This window comes from Etheostoma spectabile, chromosome 2 (genome assembly GCF_008692095.1).
Source record: "Etheostoma spectabile isolate EspeVRDwgs_2016 chromosome 2, UIUC_Espe_1.0, whole genome shotgun sequence".
Lineage (NCBI taxonomy): Eukaryota > Metazoa > Chordata > Actinopteri > Perciformes > Percidae > Etheostoma > Etheostoma spectabile.
The window spans coordinates 17,969,217-17,985,869 of NC_045734.1; the positions used below are offsets into that span (position 1 = coordinate 17,969,217).

At 39.0% G+C, this 16,653-nt stretch overlaps 1 protein-coding gene across 1 annotated transcript in view; it reads right to left on the reverse strand.

Annotated features, from left to right (window-relative positions):
- LOC116705339 (uncharacterized) overlaps positions 1-15,074 on the reverse strand; it is a 19,894-nt gene extending 4,820 nt beyond the window's left edge. Inside the window, exon 1 of the mRNA XM_032541462.1 lies at positions 14,885-15,074. The gene's annotated coding sequence lies outside the window, so the exon portion shown is untranslated. The remainder of the gene's footprint in view (positions 1-14,884) is intronic.
- Between the last annotated feature and the right edge of the window lie 1,579 nt (positions 15,075-16,653).

Sequence of the window (16,653 nt, forward strand, 5' to 3'; positions counted from 1 at the left end):
AAAGAAAGGTCTTCAGCCTTGATTTAAAAGAACTGAGAGCAGCAGCGGATCTGCAGTTTTCTGGAATTCACTTCTGCTCAGTTGAGAACTGTATTAGGCCCTACTGTAATTTCTTTAGTCATTTTATTGGAAGCAGTCACGTAATCATGGAAGAGTGAGATAAATGTCAATAACACACACACACACACACACACACACACACACACACACATTCACACACAATGATGAAAACATCATCAAGACACACAAGTGGCAGGTAAGTGTCCAAAGGTCGGGTAGTAGCAAACTCATGTACGTGTATGTGCTCTTCACACAGTATGCTCTGTACATAACAAATAAAGGAGAGGTAGGAGAGCAGTTATGCAGCTTTTCATTTGTTGTAGTTTACTGTATGTATCATTATATTTTTACTCATCAGTTTATGCAAGTCAACCATGACTTCAGAATTACATTTTGGAAAATAGGGAGAATGTACAATGTGCCCCAGGTGATGGGAAAGTTGTGCCCAATTTGCGTGAAAATCTTGCTGAATGCAACTGTAAGTAAGAGATAATGTGGAGAGAGGCGGTTGTTATAGCCAATACAACCCCAACAGAGTGGTCAGGACCCCAACCCAAAGCCTGAAGAGGTTGAATTTCACTGTATCAACCGCCTTGCTCTACATCATATCGCTTGTTACATAGCTACTTCCCAAATAAATCCATAATCTGACGCAAAATATTGATTCAAAAAGAAATTTATTGATTTAAATACAATTGTATTGCTTCTGTTAAAGAAAATAGTTCATTCTGTCTCTAAGGTTGGGATCCTGCGTCCAAGCAACGTAAACTCTGTAGTAATGCAACCCAAACAGCGGAAGCTCCGTCTGACACCCAAAACCACAGTATCTCATCCTCCTGCAGCAAATATATTTCTGGCATAAGCCATCGATCTGGTCTGGGCACGCATTTTATCCCCCTTACCAGCTGTGCACTAGCTATACCTGGGTGGACAAATTACCCAGCCGCTGTTTTAATCACTGCAGGAATCGACACAACATTAGCTGAAGCGTTTTTGTGAGCTAGTGAGTTATCGGCTGCTCTAATTCATATGAAACTAAACATTCTGTTGACGGTAAATGGGACTTTGCGATTATTGTTGTTGACGTTTTTGTCCTCATTCATCTGGTTTCCTTTTTGCACAGCAGCTGCAGTTGACACACGTTGCAAAGTAAGCTAACTAATTTGCATTTTTGTCCCTACAGCTGAAATTATTGTGTAGCAATCATGGTTCACATAGAAAGATGAAGTGATAGACGGCAGGAGTCGATCCACTGTTTACACATACAGGGTTTTTTTTGACAAATGGAGACATTTCCCTTTGTTTCTGCCCTTTGTTTACACACAAACGGAGAATGTGCTTCCGAAAACATCTTTCTAAAAACTCCGGCCAGAGTGGATTTTTGAAATCTTTGTTTGCACGTCTGCATGTAAACTGAGAAAAACTGAGGTTTAAGCAGCCGAGGAAGTGAGGAAGAGAAGAGAGAGCACGGGATTTGTTGCCATTTAGGGATTCAGATTAGCTAACGTGGGCTTGATCTTCTCGTTACACTGCCACCTACAGGTTTGGCATGCTCTTGACGACATATACATGGGTACGTGTAAATGAACACTTTTCTGAAAAACTGACAGCTGTGCGTGAGCTGTGTGTGACGTTATTTTTTTAAATCGAAGAGGTAGAAATGTCTGTTTAAGAAAATAGTCGCCCACGTGTAAACGTAGTCCGTTATAGCTGTCCTCCACAGTGAACAGAACTGCGTGCATGGCGATGGTCGGCATTGCATGGCAAATGTGTGTGATCTTTCGCAATGGTCTGTTATCAAGAAAATAACAGACCGCAGAATGCTTAGAATTTCATCAAGCCATGTAATAATGCAACCCGGTCTCACGGCAGTTTGTGAAACGGTCACTTTATTTTGATCTATTGATTCGTCAACAGAAAACAATAATATCTCTGCGGCAATATGACAATGTCACACTGCATCTGCCTTTGGTTCGTGGGTAACCACAGTCATTCTTTACACAGGCACTAGAGGGGGACTCTTGGTAAACCACCTTAGTCTCATCTCATTAAAGTCTTGTTGCTTCACGTTCCTTGTTTTGGCAGAATAGATGCAGTTATATGCCATTCACATTTATTTTTGTTGCATTTTACAGAATTATAAAAAAAATGAGTGGCATTAAAATGTCACTCATGATTTATTACTATCAGTGTTAACACATAACATCAAATAACATCAACTGTTTTTTTGCACATTTTGCATGTTTCACGAATAATGTACAGAAGTGACTTCTTCCTGCTGCAGCTTTGGTATTTATGACCAACATACAGCGTGCCTACTTGGAACGATTCAACAAAACAGTCAATCATGCCAATCAAACTTGCCATTAGTCCTCATCCAATGAATTTAAACAACTTACAACTGATTGGCAGATTCAGTTCATCAGCATGAAGCCAAGCAGAGAAACCTTTAAAAGGGGTTGATATTTCTGTTGAAATGACCTTAATTTCTGACCTCACAGTCTCTAGTGAGCCTGTGTCTCCTGCCTTATACAGCATCTATAAAGCAATATGTTCCTAATGCATTCTGAATTCTGTGGTATTATCCTTTGCTTTTTATGGCTTTATGAGCACTTTACACACTATTGTCACGGTTGATGTGGCCACAGCAATAAAGCAGTCTGCCGCCTTTCACACTCAACATCACTGGGCTTTTTTTTCCTTAAAATTTTAGCTGTTGATGTGTATTCATCAACCTCTAAACGCCCTTCATGGATGATTCAATCATTTTCCTATCTCTCAAACACACTTACCCCATTACAATTTCCTTTGGTGGTTGATCCAGCCCTTGTAGTTGTCTTAAGTCTATTGTGTTACCAATCAGCCACTCAGTATTCATTACCTCTGCCAAGGTGGTTCTGTTTTTCAGTTTGGTTACTACTGGCTTCCAGCCAGATTTTCATGAACCCTATAGTGGAAGGGTGTAGCATAGGCCAAGGAAGAACCAATTACATTCACTGAGCAAACATGAATTGCGGAGTGGATGCCCAAAGGATTTTTTAATTTAGTTAACATTGCAAGATGGGGCAAGGCATGGCTGAGGTCTGCGCTCTCTGAGTGCCCTTCTAGTTCAGGATAGTGTCAACACTTTCACCACAGTATTAGTCATCTAATGGCCGATTCATACCTCCTATTGCTCAAATCCTACCTCATTGGGTAGATATCAATCTAATTGCATATCTTCTGCTGTGTAATTTGTAAGGTTATGTAGGTAAATACATTGCGTTACTGTACGTTAACTACGTCACAAACGTACGTAGCTGAAGTTACATAACAACTGTAGTTATTGTAACCCAAACCATGATCTTTTTTTAAACCTAACCAAACTGTGACCATTTCACAATGTTAACTACATGAAACTGGGACCATTTTGTTTAGGTACGAGAATGTGTTTCTACCGGGAAGGGGTGCTAATTTATAAAATGTCTTTTTAGAGGTAGGAACAAACAACCTACGTGGACTTGTCAAAGCAGTAAAAGCACAGTTGTAACCCAAAGTTACACTCACCTAAGTGGAATGCAGCCATCACTAATAGTATTTATTCCTTTAATGTCTAGTTTGTAATCTGTTTTAGGCTATGCACACATGCACCACACATCAATAAATGTTTTACTTCAATTCACTCATAATTCTCATATTACAGGAAACCATGTTGTCAAAGTCTCAGGCCTTCCCTACTCTGAATGACAATAACAATGTGAGTTTTATCTTTTTCTATCACATGATTTGCAGAAGTTCAGGTAAACTTGAAGTTGTCCAGTTGTGTTTGAGTCACATTCTGGATCTGCTGCTATGGTGATTGATCAGCTAGATTGTGAGTCCCGCACTGCATGACACGATACAAAGTGTGGAAAATGCTAACCATAGCCACTCCTCAGAGTTATGTGAAAGATCCACAGTCCCATAAAACCCCAGTGACAGAATTTTTTAGATTCTTCTTCGTTCACCTTTTCATTGCCATAAGAGTATCATGAGAAATGCCTTGATAAGATAATCAAAAAGCAGTTGAGACCGGTGACCTGTCTTGAAATAAAATCCTGAGTTGAGTTTATCTAAAACCAAGACAAGACAGTAAATATGCAGTCAACTCCAAGACAAGAACTTCAAAAAGTGGTCAAGACAGCTGTCGGCTACAACACTGCCAGAAACTAAGATTTATGAGCACTTTATGAAGCCACAACATCTCACCATGTATGATACGGGATAGATAGTTCAATATTAATTGGGGATTTGGACCAGACCACAGCACAATGAATCATAAACACATGGGTGATATCACTTTGTTCTCAGCTCAGCACAGTACTTTCTTGGTCTGGTTAATAGCCAGTGTCTTTTGTTTTGCTCCACTTCTGCTACACCTTCAACTCACTCGAACTTCTCTAGGGGTAACAATTTAAGGAGTACAACTTTGGTACTGTTCTTGGATGTTTGACTGGAAAGAAAATGTGGGTAAAGAAAGGAAAGCTGCCCCCCCCTCCCTTCTCAGCATCTTTGATTGCTGATTCCAGTCATGTTGTGCTTAGTACAGCCATTAGTGGTGGTGACCGGTGATGCAGAAAATAGCAGGATACATTTAATACTATCTCCTTCTTCAAGAGCTGTAAGTGAGAGGGGCACCGGCTCTAAATTACACAGCATTTGTTTTGCAAGCAAAGAAGCAAAGCAGTTTGAGCAAACAAAACTAGTTTCTTTGTTGAAATGGCTGCGCACAGGTAGTGACTCGCCACTCAAATAAAATTGAGCCAATTTTACCCAACAGTCACAGAGGCGCCTCAGTGGATCTCTGCATTGCTATGACCATGGGCTTTAGCTGTAGTGTGTTTTATAGGGACAAAAGTTTGAAAAACACAGCACTCCTTCCTGTCACACATGAGTTTTTTACATGCTGTCAAGAACAGGAATCATCTGCTGTCTACAAATGCAATAGACAATGGCCTTTATTTGACATACAGACATGCTCTGAGGGTCCATTCGATTAGGCACATACCTTATGTTTCAGAGTAATCATTTTAGTTTCATTTTTCATTTCATTTCATGTTGTTTGAATAGGGGCAGATGCTGCGACATTGACATTTGTGCAACAAATCTCCAATGTATTTATAGCTATTGCTAATGTCCAATGCCCTTCCTTAGAACAGTTATAAAAACATACATTAACATTGCCACATAAAATACATAAAGTACATAAACAATACAAGGCACATTCAGCTGTGCTATTGACTTGGTAGTAAAGAGATATCACATTAAATAACTAATGCATAAGCTGAGAGAGAGACAAAGTGCTTGTGACCAATAATTATCAAATTGAAAGCTAATTAATTTACAATGCATCAAAGCAGTCCTTCTCTTCCGCTAGAAATTTTTTTGGAGTCTAGACTGTTCTCATGAAATGACATATATATAAGTGGCGTATATGTACGCCCTCTGTATACAGCGTAGACATACATGTGGATAGCTCAAAATGCGTACAGATAACACACCACTTGGCTTAAAAACGTTGGCGTGTTACGCTAAGACATGATGTCATGTTGTAGAGTCATAGAGTATGGTGAAATATTCCCAATGAGATTAGCCAGATCATAGCATGTGTATAAGATATTCTGCACTGCTATAAAACAGTAACAGTTACAAGTTGTTTTTTCTCAAGAAGTTATACATGGTTTTAAAAAGCTAGTAGAAATGATCTATCAACATGATCTGTCTCACACACTAACACACAGCTACCCAATATGTTACTATATTCTCTTGAGAAAAATGTAGTAAAATATCAATTGCCTCTTACTGAAACAAGTTCATGCCGTTATCTAGACACAACCATTGTTCAATAATAAGAAAGACAAAAAACAGCTTGAAATTGTGTAACTGGAAAATCCAGTGCAATCTTTGTAAATTGATGATGATCCAAATACACATTTCAATCTGTATAAACAACTGTGAGTTTATTAGCAAACCTTTGGAGATGCTACTTTCTGAAAACATGTGAGATGAAGACACGCCTGACACATCCTTACACCGATACACAGACACACACGCTGACAATCACTCAACACTTGAAACACCTGAAACATAAAATCAGGCACTGAAAGAAGAGACAATTATCCCCTAACTTTATAGACATGGACAGACAGATTGTGGTGTCTGTAATTCCAGTTTACCCAGGAGCCTCAACTCCAGACTGCTATCTGCTAAGAAACTTGCACAGACCAAACCAACACATTACACTCTTTTACTCTCCCGCTGCCCCAATCCACCCTCTCTATCTGTGCCCTCTGTTCAAGCCCTTATACTCTGAGGACATCTCCATCACACAAAATCATGAATCACATTTATGAGCTGATCTGGAAGCTTTGCTGTACTCATAAACACACCATCCGACCCAATCTCCCCTCATAAAGAGTGCTATCCACAGTTAATGTCTATTGGAAGGTTTATTGGAGGTCACAGAATGAGAGTATGCAGGAAATGGGATGATCTGTCCTTGTCGGGTTTGGAATGAAAAGAAATGACACGTATTGCTAATTTTAGATCTAGTGAAGTTAAGTCTGGTTCTAGAGGCTAAACTCACTCTTGTATGAGATTAGGAGCAATAAGGCACATCAACGGCTTTCCTCTGAAATGTGTTTTCAGTTCAATACAACACGATCAAACTTCCACATCCCATATCTAGTAATTTAATGGGAAGAGTGTGAAAGATGTTTTTTGTCCTTCAGCATTTTGAGCTGGCACAGGCCGTGGCAAACCATGCTGGGTCCTTTTCGGTCTTGCAGTATGGTATGAGGATATATACCACAATAACATTTGACATTGCATGACCAAATAGCTTTGCATTTTCCTTTTTTTCACACAGGGTTTTACATTTGCAGACATTTTAAATGGTTAAACACAATCAGGAACAATTAGGTTTCAATTAAGAAATAGTCATTATTGAGCACAAAAGTGCATTTTATGATGTAAATATCAAAAATAGATGGATGGTCACAAACTAGACTCATCAGCTAACATTTGTTTTTGTCTTGCACATACATTATACCAGACTATGTACAATATTGTGATGAGTAAACTCTATAATGAAGGACAGACCATCCAGGGTCATATAACGCTATTTAAGACATATTTTCACATGGTGGCTTTGGAGTCTCAAGTCATGTGTTTGTTTTTTTCTATTTGTTTTATATAAATGAATGCTATATCATTTTAAAATCCTTTTAAATGTGCTGGGAAGACTAGGTGATATCCTGAATGATCATAATGCCTTTGCAGTCATGAATGACCTTTTCAATGAAAAGGTGCAAAAAACTGAGAAAGACCAAAGAAAATGTAGAGTAGACATGAAAGGTTAATTGCTGTTTGTTGCTAAGTTCTACAGTTCTCCATTTTTGACACACCGCTTTAACATGAAATTCATCAAATTCATATATCTTGTCTCAGTAGTGAAAGTCACAAAAATGTCTTGATGTTTTCAAGCCTTGAATGCAGATAATTGGTTCACTCTCTGGGATCATATGATTTTAAAGGTCATCCCTTTTAACAGGTTTAAAAGGCCTCACTGTCTCTGTTAGAAATGGCCTGTCACATTGATTCACATAAAGCTACAAAGCTACTGAAGTAGAAATTACCCTCATGTGGTTAGAAAAGCTGCAGCTACCACGTGAACATCGAGAAATTAAGGAGAATTAAGCTTTGCCATCTGTAGCATCATGATACATCAATCTTACCACAATCTACAGGCTGTTACAGAAACTAAAGCTGCTATTGAATAATCTTGATTATAGTGCAGCTGTCCGTTGTAGCTGGTAGGAACAGGAGAGATTTTAGAATTGAGAGAAAACCATCATGACATGTTGTTAATGACAATTTCAAAGTCTGTTTAAAGGTCTCAAGGAGTACTACTGCATTTGGGAAAAAAGTAGCATAAAGCCTTTTTGGGCTCCAAAGGGATCTGTAAGATATCTTGCCTTAAGTGATGTTACTTTGCAATTTGAAGAATTATTGTATTGTGAAAGTAAGGCGAATAAAATATTTGCTCAGGTTTGGCATCGACTCATCCTTCACCATGACTTTCACCCATTTCTTTCCACCCTTACTACATAAAGGACACATCCAATATGAACATATTTACTATTAACATATTAAACCAGTTCCAACCAAGAGAAACTTCATAGAAGAAAAGTCTCATAACATATTGTGAAGTGAGCATAGATAGATCAATAGAAGCTACAATGCACAATTATGTTGGGATATTTACTATAATAAAAATATATATAATTGTATTAGTACCACCCATTGATGTATTATATTACCCGGATACTGGATTCCAAAATGGTGCCTATTTAGTTCAATGGACTAGCTTGCCTGGCGCATATGCCAAAAATGTTTCTAAGCTTCCAGGTTAACTTCCATGATATGCTCCTGCTCAGCCCATAGACATGTGGTGACATTACAGGTTTTTAAATCGCTTTTCTCGGCTGGAGGAAAGTTTTTTAAATACAGAAATTCCATGGATTAAAAAATCAGAATAGAAAGAGTCATAACCGACTTTGTCTGCAGTTTGAGGTGCTCTGTCAACAGTTTTACAGCTGTCTCTTTTACAAGGGTGGCCTATGGGGAAAATCCCTTTTGGGCCACAGGGGGATTTTTCGTTGCAATACTGCACGAAAGTGGCCTCTGGAAAATGTTAACAGAAAGGTTGAGCACTCTTCCTGGGGGCCTGGCACCCCCGCTGGCATCGCAGTTAACTAGAGGCTGCATTGGTTACTTCCACCATCCAAGTCAACAGAATACTGTCAGTTTATGAATTGTTTTGCATAAAAGGTAAACCAATTTGTGAATAATATGGCAGGACGTGTAACATCCTCCTCCACCACAGATCCATAAATTCTTTAAGATGTTTGCATAATTATATTTTTACACATTCAGTTTAATAAGCAGTTCAAGGTACTGCAGTGCTGTTATTAGCCCCATCCACAATGTCCCTGTTCCTGCATGTGATTCATGGATCCATCAAATTCAGGCTGTTGCTTTTGACCAGCTCAACATTATTTTGTCCAGCATAATCAGATTTATCTGAGTGATAATTCTATCTAATCTCTAAAGGAATAACTCATGGATCCTCGCTTTCTTTTGTTTGGACTGTAAATGGGGGAAATACAATATTTGGATAAACATCCAATGCCTCCTGTAAGCTCGGTGGTGTTGATAGCAGCTTTGATGCAGGACACATTTATGTTTGATGGAGAGTTCATCACTGAGAAACAAGCTCTGAGGAGATCAGAGGCTTTTTTTTGCAGAATCAGGAAGCTAAACAGGCTCAGAGCATACAGAGTAGCTGGCTACCTTCTTAGCAAATGTAGGGCCGTGCTCAAACTTGACGCCAATGTTTGCTAATGCTGAGGATTAGCCTCTTCTGTTTGCTTGCACTTTGCAGCAGCTGATGTGTTATTGCAGCATTGCTGGGCCTAAACAAATCCTTTATTTTGGCTCAACTCCCTGATGAGATTCTAGCTTTTAAAAGGTGTTTTATGATAGGATGATTAAATGTGGTTCAAACTGCCTCAGTAAAAAAAGATGACCCCCTGTGTGATTAACACTTCTGTAGACAACCACTTCACACTGAAGGGCTTGTAGAAGTTATTTCACTGTCAGACATTTAAAGTGGAAATATTTAACTTCATCATAAAAGGATATGATTATGGTGATTGCAGTAAAAGGACACAGAGATCTCTATGCATGTCACCCCCTCATGGTCATCCATGTTTGACATAGGAATTATTTTCATTTAACAACAAGACGGCACAGATGTCCACATGCTGGTGCGAAGTGTACAATGCCACTCCCTTAATTACGCTTTAGTGCTTCACCTTGATTTCGACAAGGTGAGCCTGCAACATAATCACAAACGAAGGATGAACCATGCAGGAGGAGGAAGCATACAATAAATAGTGTAGCCAAGGTAGCCTCTGAGGCTGGAAAATATGTTTTTGATCTGTAACAGTCAAGATGAAGTAAATGTAATCAATTGCCAGAGGGCAGTGTCAAAAAAAGGGCTTTGACAAATTGTACTTAAGAGGTTCATTATGTTGAAAGGAGATGTCTGTAACAGTATTACTTAGTTTATATTACAGTTTATTATAGTGTAAGCAGAAAGATCAATACTAATCACTTGTGTGATTTTATGTGACATGTTGAGGCTGAAATAATCCTTCAGGTATTTAGTCAGCAAATATTGAACTGCATCAAATTGCATGGTATACAACCAGTAGTTGTCGAGACAAAAATAATAACTGCACTGTAAAATACAGCTTCACCACTACAACACCTTTACAACACTATAATAACACTATAGCATTGCAATAAACCATAGGGAAGTAATACTTCTATGAGCTGAGGTTCATTTCATGGGTTAATACTATTGACATATCTGCCAGCTGAACACTTCTGGTATGTAAAGACCTTCCACCACGGAGGGAAGGAAACACATTTCCTTTAAACTTGCATTGTTAAGGCTGATGGACTGACGTGTTTGTGTTATCCAGCAGGGTACCTCCGTCCAAATTATTTTTCTAGCCTCACACTTCTACACCTTGTTCTGCCAAAACAAGACGGCCAAATGGCCTACGCCCTGGTTTACTTTGTTTTAACACATGATTTTAAGCAAGCCTGCAGGACATAGGAAAGACAATGGAGTGAATCAAAACTGGAAGTTTTCTACCTCTCATGGCATAAGTGTATGTAGAATTACAAATGTGCTCTATTCTCTGCAAACATGTATTGCATGTTTGTCCATCCTGGAAGAGGGATCCTTCCTCCTTTGCACTTCCTGAGGTATCTTCCATTTCCCCCCTTTAACATTTTTCTTGGGAGGGGGATGTAATGATAGAGACTGTATATCTCCTTGAGGCATGTATGCAATATTGGGCTGTATCCATAAAATGTACTTGGCTTTACTACAATTATCATAAATCCCCTATGGCTGCTCAGCTTAGACCCATCCATCTCTGAATTGACTATATTTAGACGTAAAGGACTGGCCTCACTGCCAATGGTATTCATGGACAGTGTGTATTAGCCTTGTAGCCTTCCCTGAGAACTCACACACTGTGATTTAGTGGAGCTGAGAACCATAAATGTCATTCAGGCAGTTGAGGAGAAGTGCAAGTGATTTATGTTTTTGTTTACAGTGTGCTGTGGCGACCTTAATCTCATAGGGGTAAAAGGGGGAGAGGGTTTGTCTACAGAAAACATATGTGTTTCAGGATGAGCAGAAAGTATATCTATGTGTATATCTGGACTTTTGCAACAGTGAGATTTGACAGGGGAGAGAATCATCCCAGATAGGTCTGAGATGTATTTCTTTTTCACAGGAGAGCTAATCTGAACAAGCCAAGCGCTGCGCTGTGAGAAGGAAAGTTGCTGTGTTAAGCAAAGTGAAGTTGGGGGCAAAACCCGAAATGGAAATTACAGTACTTTTATTCACAGGATTTGCATTTCCATTGTAAATGAACCAGTCAAAATAGAGTTCTTCATAATATTCAGCCTTCAACATAGTTTTGTTAAAAACACCATTTATCAGTGAAAGTGTGCCTTGTATAGCCATGAGTCCAATCCAAAAAAGTATTGCTTATAGCAGAGTGCCGGTCAGCTCATTAGCCTCCTCTGATGTCCCTTTTAAAGGCATTACCCTTCATAAATGATAGCCCTGTCCATTAGTGATAGTGCATAAAATGAGCTGTTTGACTGCTGATGACAATGGCCTCTATCAATGCTCCCACACCTCTATCACCCTGCGACTGAGGATCCTTCCCCCCATGGGAGAAGGTGCCAAGGTAGTGTCATCCATTATCTTTTATTATAACAAACATTAGTAATACGTTGTTGCAGAAAGTGTTAAGTGGTGTTGGCAATAGTACCAGAGATGAGGGGGTTTCCACTTGAGGGTGGTTAGTTGGAGTAACGGGGGAGTAAGGACCCAAACAGGCATAAAGGAAAAAACCTGTAAGCATGAGACACTAAATACTCATGTGCAACCCCTCCATCCAAGACACATACACATATGTGTGGGCATGCCACCATTGTTCTAGGGGACTCATTGTGGAAAGAGATGTGTGGGGTTTCCAATTGTAATTCTCACATCCAAGAAGGGAGCCTCACATCCTACATTGGAAAGCAATTAGTTTTACTAGCTTGACTAATGCCAGTTGTTGGCTATATGCACTCTTTATATTAACACTTATTTCAAACATGAAAGCCATCTATATGATAATGCATCGAGTGGTAATACTCCCCATTCACTTTTACATTTTACTCTGACAGCCAAAGCCGCAGGCAGCAAGGAAATGCTTTAGGGGCATGTAGCCACACCTGTAAAGCATTTCCTGCTTTATCGTCAACTTTAAAATAAATGGGACTATCATTAGGATGTATTAAAAAAGACTTGAAAGTAGAAAATAAGGCCATAAAATCATTATGGAAATGTTTATTGAGGTAATGAATCAAGTGAGAAGTAGGGTCATTTTCCCATAGATTTCTATTGAAATTGACTTTTTTTTGCAACCAATGGAGTCACCGCCTGCCGGAAAATAAATAGAATGCCGGTCCGCAGTCACAGGTTAATGTCTGGGTTGAGAGCTGTGGGATTGGGTTACCTCAAACTAAGCCTTCTGTGGATGATCCTTAGAATAGATAAAATACAGTTGGAAACCTACATGCTTAAATATTCCACCTATCACAGGCCCCGAGGCTTTGTCCATCATGTTTACAGTCTATGATCAGAGCACAGTTAGTCCTGGATGTAGCTCTAATATATAGGTGATCAAAATCAATAGAAGTTTGAGAAAAGAGATTGCCAAAGGCTGGCTGGTCAATCACATTATATTACTAAGGTAACACAAAAAAACAGCTGCAGGGCTGTCTTAGGAAATGCCAGAAAGTAAGGCACATCATTTTGAGACAAAGAAAGAGAGGTACCGGGGGAAACACAGACAGGGAAGATCATTAGGTAATGGGTCACCAGCTCTCTTTTCCTTTGGGAAACAGCAGAAGTAGTTTACTATTGTGCATACACGTGTTGTTTGAGTATGTGGCAACAAAGAAACATGCCCAACTGACCGATTTTTAAAGGTCCTTTGTTAAAGAGGGTCGGTTTGATCTATTTAATCATGCAGCTTTAGAGCAGCTAAAATCAATTTATTTATATTAACAGTAGATCACCACAATGGATTACCACTTCCATGTTGTAGTGATGAGGTTAGAGAGAATTATCACTTGACTGCAGTTCATTTATAACTAACTTTGATGTTTTGATTCAGTCTCACTGCTCTCATAATGTAACTGAAAATCCACTGTACACTCCAAACGGCAGAGGGCCACAGTTAGCAATTAGCTGACGAAGTGGAGCATTATTCAGTTAGAGATAGATATATTTTCTCAGCAGTTGGTACCAAAAATGGAGCAGGAAGGAAAGTAAACATTGGATTGACACCGATGATTTGATTCTACAGCTTATTTACTAAGGTTAGGTTGAAGATTACTGGAGAAAGATGGATTACAGAACACACATTTGAATTGAATACACATGTAAGGGAGAACCACTCTCGCTGGAAAGCCCCAGAAAAGGTTTTTTATCTCATCTGTTTTAGAAAACCTTTCAGCCTATCGCTTACCTGTTTCGTGATCTCTCTCAAAAGGTAAAGTACATCACCCTTTACCATAAGAATAGAAAATCATTATAGATCTATAATAAATAAATCATGTCAGAATGATTACACATAACGGAAAGCTTGACTCTCTTTTTCCAGGGCCATTCTCATTGTGTTTTAACACGCTAGTATTTTGTTCATTTATTTTTCTGTGGAACTCAGCTGATTTTTTCTGTTTTTTTACCTTTGAATGAGCAACAATCATGTTTACATTTTAGAGGAGGGAGAGGAGAGAAGCTTTTAAATGTAAATGTAAATGTGCTGTATTTATATAGCGCTTTTCCAGTCTTAACAACTGCTCAAAGCGCTTTTACATCTACAGGAAACATTCACCACAGAGTTCAGTAAATGTCACATTCCAAGTGTACAATACAGCTTCCTGAAAACTGTCATATGTTTGCTACGGTACATCCTATTTTTTAACGAATATTGTAATTTAGCCAGAAAGAACTTCCAGAAGCATCTCTTGTTGATTAAACTGGACCAAGCTTGGACCAAGTACAACTTTAAAATTACACTTATATAAAGCTGGAAAGTGTGTCATGCTGAGGCACTCATTTTAGGACAAGACGGCTGTATTACTTTGGTGTTAAGGGACTAGCTCCATGGCTGTTTGAGCCAAAACAAACCCATCAGAAATGTAATTTTAATCCAGTTGAGAAAGTCTTCTTTTAAGGCTTCAGGGCTTGATAGAAGTTTGCCAGCAAAAGTTATGAGGAAAGCATATCTCCCATTGTTGAACTATTCCAGCCCTGGTGCTTGAAGCTAAACAACCCCTGAGAAAATGAAAGTTTCACTTACACTTTTAACCAGCTGGGAAACATTTTAGTTGTATAATTGTGGTTACTGTCTTATGTTTTGTAAACATTAAGTCTCGTAATGTTGTATTTCTAATCCTCTGTCCTCTCCTGGAGTTTATGCTAAGCAAGACTGCTGTTGTTGTTACGTTGTCGCTGTTAAGTGGCTTTGTGGTTATATTTTCAACCACTTAAAAACATAACAGCATTAATACAAAATCTACTTTTATCATTTAGGTTCTATCTGCTGCACAAACACCAGCTTGATAATTACAAAAGTAGCTGTACTCTTACCTCTTGCCTTTTTTTCTTGATGGCAATTGAATGATGTCTCATATCAATGCGTCTCTCCTGTATTGTTTCTTATCTCACACACACTTTTGCTGCTCTATCACTGCAACATGGCTTCACTGATGTTGACTGCTGAGTCACTTCCATTTGTGAAAGCTATTGTCTCTCAAATACCTTGGCTTCCTGTCTCAAGTAAATTAATACTGTACATTCAATGGTGTTAGTACTGGGCTGCGCTCTGCCTTCCTTTCTTCCTCTACATCTAATGTCTGTATCTTGCTGTTTTCCTCTTGATCAGTGGTCTGCCTTTGTTCTTGGTAAGCTTGATCCTGTATAGGATGTTTGTCATGCCTTTTATCAAGAAAGAGAAATGTCAGCTGTGATCAGAATGATGGAGTTTTGGTATTTAAGCAAACACAAAAACTTTACTTAATTTTGAACCCCATCTTATGAGCCTCAGTGGCTCGCAAGATGAATCTGAGGGTTTGCAAAAAAGATAGTCTGTCTTACTGGAGGGTTAGTGCTGGGTTAAAACCTGACATCCAGCGTGTCTCTTACGTCGTCCCGTCCAACAGACTAAGGGCATGATAGTAAAGAGAAAAATGTTCAACAAAAGCAGATAACCATAACAACTGTGTTGAAACAATCTGTTTAGCACATATAACATCAGACAAACAGTTTCCTTGCTGCACTCAAATATTAACATTCCCTTGGAGGCAATAGGACTGTATACTGTATGTGTAGCTTTAATTTCTAGCAACAATTGAGAAGAGAACTATCATACTAGAACTGGTTGCACTATTGAGTTATTCCAGCAGTTTGCCTGGTATATGAAAAGCAGGGCTTTTCAAATCCAAGCCATTTTGGATTGAAATCCTGTACAGTATTATTTACTCTAAACACACTAATCCTTATTCGAGGGCTCACCACCTCTTGGGCCCAGTCCAGGGGGGTCTTAATTGAGGTTATCTGCACAGCAGTGAGCATCTGTTGCTCATGAGTCTCCTGTGTGGGACAGTTGGTATTTGGAACAGGCCTGTTCAGTACAGAAAAATATTTTGCACAAACACAACGAAGGGGGACAAGAAGGTCAAAAGTAGCAAAGAAACTCAGGCAACATTGGTATACAACAGGAAATAGATGAAAAACTGAGCGAAACTGAATTATTACTTACCAAATCAAAAATGGGTGTTTGTTGGGCCTTTTTAAAAATACTTTTAACAAAACTATTAGGCACAATTTGAGCATTTCCAGGCACATTAGAGTGCTTTACCTCAAGGGTTGAGATGTCTAGATCAAGATGACGCTACGCTCACCATAGTTTTAATTTCCTCTCAGGGCTGAAAGGTTTTTGAGATTTTCCATTAGGCCTGCAACCACACCAGAAAGCTCTAGCACCATTTACTTGGCCACAATGGGCTTCTGTTACTGTATGGCTGTGAGTGTAATGAGGTTTTAATGGACTTCTGTCAGTAAGATTTTGCCACAGTTTGCTGTACCATGAGTTTGTGAAGCACACTAATGCTCTACAGCAGCTGCCCTGAACTTTCAGGAATAACAAGTGCAGATCAACACTGCCTGATGCAGAGTTTTGCCAGTGTGTAATAGTGCACAAAAACTGATTTGATCAGAAAGATATTTTTCCCCTCATTTCTTTTGAGTAAATAGTTTCTTATTTTGTATGTTCTTTGAAAGAACTTTAAATGGGAAGAATCTGAGTGCTGCTGGGTGGTCTTCTTACTTGGTCTTCCCCAATTCACAAAACACCTACG